Below are 2898 nucleotides of genomic sequence, written 5' to 3'. Positions count from 1 at the left end.
GTTAGTATCATATTTGTTCTGCATCTTGCACAGCCATGAGAACAAACCCAGACATCACAATGAAGATTGATTATTTGCTGGAGCCATAACCCTGGGGGTTGGCAAGAGGTCTCTGTTCCACAGTCATCTAGGAATCCCATCACCTCCCACAACCTTCAAGTCCTCCACTGAACCTCCTATTCCAGGATCCAGAAAGGGAAGGGACAACTTTTAGGACCTGGCAGTATTGCAGGGCCAGACCTGGAAGTGCTTGGTTCACCAGCGTCTTTATTCAAAGAAACAAAACAAGACACAAATGCAATGCGATCTGGCTGCTGGGGCTGGGAAATGTGGACCCACAAAATGGAGAAAGTGGCACTCCTGAGTGGCTAGTCAGTATCTGCCAAAACATCTTACTCATGCTGCATTCATTATTGTGAATGAATAAAATATTTGATTATTTCAAAAATGAAAACCCAAATGGAACTACCTAAAAATTCTATCAGGAAAGGGGTTAAATAAAATAGACTGTAGAACGATTGTATAGCGGAATATTAGCTAATCATTATCAGAGAAGACATAGGGCAATGTTGAAAAGCCTTAGAAATCCAGGCTTAAAAAAAAAAAAAAAAGTCCTATTTTGATCCAGGGTGTCTGTTTTTGGAGCAAGACAAGGAGAAAGCAATGGAAATAGACCCAATTGTTATTCTAACTAGGGATTCAGGTGCTTTTCTGCAGTCTTCCCACCACCACCACCACCACCACCACCCTGCCTTTTTCCTCGCACTGAACATGTATTATTTTCATAATTAAACTAGAAACAAAAATCCCATAGTTTTGGTTTCGAGTAAAAACTGCACAGTGGTAGGTGCCCCGCTCTAAAAACACCGGGGTTCACCTGCTCTTGACGCCCCGCCCACGCCCCGCCCCGCCCTCCGCGCGCGGGTGTAATGCTCGCAACCGCGGCAGGTGCAGGAGGCCCTGACCGCCTGAGAGCGCGGGGTAGGAAGGACTCGAAGGGCCCATCCACTCACTGCCTGAGCTCGGCTCGGCTGAGTGAAGGGGCCACCCTCCTGCCAGAGCACTTTGCCTCACGGCCTGGCTCGCCATCGGTCCAGCGGCGGCCGGGTCTCCATTGCTGAGCTGGGCGTTCCCATCGCGGCGACTGCGCGATCCAGTCTCGCGCCTTCCCTGAACTCCTCAGGGCGGGTTTGATCCTCACCACACCCCTGCGTGCCTCCCGAATCGACTTTCTGGATGAGGCAACGAGGTACCAGGAGGTTCCCCCCACCCCCTGCGTTGGGTGACGACGCCAAGTCAGGCGCCAAGGGACTGAGCCTTGCCCCCGCGCAGCTTTGGCGCCTTGGTCTCCCTGGGCCCCGCCTCTCCAGTACCCAGGGCGAGCTCTGGGCTCTCCAAGCAGCGGAGATGTCAGTCTAAATATCAGCTGGCATCTCAAGGCTTTTCTATGTCCAGGTTCTGGCTTCTCAACTTGAGTGCAAAGCCCTCCGTGCCCAGGCAACGAGGAGACGGGAAGATGGTAGGGAAAGCTGGGAGCAGAGCAGGGAGAGGAGGTGAGCTGACCATCTACTTCTTTCCCCAGGTTCTGGGACTAATATAATAGGCCCAACTTCTGGCGCCTGAGAGGAGGTACAGAGGGCCAAAGCTGCTATGAGGTGACCTGCTCTCCCCAGGACTTCTCCCAGAAGTGAGCTGTCTTCAGGGCACAGGGGCATTTCAGTGCCTGAAGTATAGACAAGGCATACCTGCTGGTCTCCCAGCGCCTGTGAACCACTTGCCTCCCAAACTAGAAGGAGGGCCTTGGCCTTTATCTCTCCAGGCCAACGCAGAGAAGGGCCCTGAAGAGCAGAAATATTTTTTAGGCAAAAGTTTTACACAGGGTGCCCTGGGCCTGGCCTGGTTTGTGGGAGCTATTAGAGAGCCAGAGAGACCACTTGCCTGCCCCCTGAGGCGACTCTGCTCTCAGTGAATGCTGTCAAACTCCTGTGAGACCTCCACTCACTATACACTTCTATATCTGGGTTGTAGGACTGGTCTTGGATGCTGTAGGTGGTCAGGCCTTAGAAATCTTTGAGTGCAACCCTATCACACTTGAGGGGAAATATTTCTCTGAAACACTTGTGTGCTCAGCAGGTCTTTGGGGATGCTGATGAGATGACACAATTTATGCAACCTTTCTATTTCTTGAATCTCTCTGTGAACCCTGAGAGGGTTGAGGAAGTTCTTCCTGACAGTGATGGCGATGAAAAAAAATTAAAAGACAGGAATCACCGCATCTTTGCCTACTCTCCTCTATTTGCTCTTCTATTACTCTTTCCAGGAATACCTGAGATTTGGAGAACTTGGTGAAAACCAACAGTGACAGATTTGTGGCTGGGAGACATTTGGGGGAGGAGACTTGAGGGCTGGCTCTAGCCCTCAAGAGACCTTGTGCACCAAATCCTGTGAGCTCTTTTGAGTCCTGGGATCTCTTCCCCAACGTTTTCCTCTGGAGCAACTGGATTCCATTTCCACCACATAGCACCTTTGAAGGCTGGAATAAAATGCTGAGCTACAATGGGACATAGCAATCCTCACTCTCAGCTACAGTGTCAGGATGTCACTCACCTTTTGTTAATCAAGCCTAAGATTCAATTTCTGACCTTAAAAGTATTACAACAGTCTGCAGGATCAGAGTTTGAGAGAATTGTGTTGGTTCACTAGAAAATTGTAAATGGTATTATCACAGGAGTTTGAATTTTCTCCTCAATCAACCTGTCTATGAATAACTTTATTTTGATCTCCCTTGATCTTGTTACAAGTAACCAGCCGGAACATAGGAACTGCACATTTTCTTATGCTTTCCAGACCTGCAGTATGCAGTTAGAAAAAATGAAATAAAATAATTAGCCCTGATTA

At 49.2% G+C, this 2898-nt stretch overlaps 1 long non-coding RNA gene across 1 annotated transcript; it reads left to right on the top strand.

The window, feature by feature from the left end:
* The first annotated feature begins 914 nt into the window (after positions 1-914).
* On the top strand, positions 915-2898 carry LOC144375330 (uncharacterized). Its single transcript, XR_013435013.1, has 2 exons — positions 915-1553; positions 2321-2898. It is a non-coding gene; the product is annotated as an uncharacterized LOC144375330 (long non-coding RNA).

The sequence above is a fragment of the Ictidomys tridecemlineatus genome, chromosome 2, assembly GCF_052094955.1.
Source record: "Ictidomys tridecemlineatus isolate mIctTri1 chromosome 2, mIctTri1.hap1, whole genome shotgun sequence".
NCBI classification, from domain to species: Eukaryota; Metazoa; Chordata; class Mammalia; order Rodentia; family Sciuridae; genus Ictidomys; species Ictidomys tridecemlineatus.
Note: the sequence above shows the minus strand (reverse complement) of the source record. Positions and strands in the feature narration are given on the sequence as shown.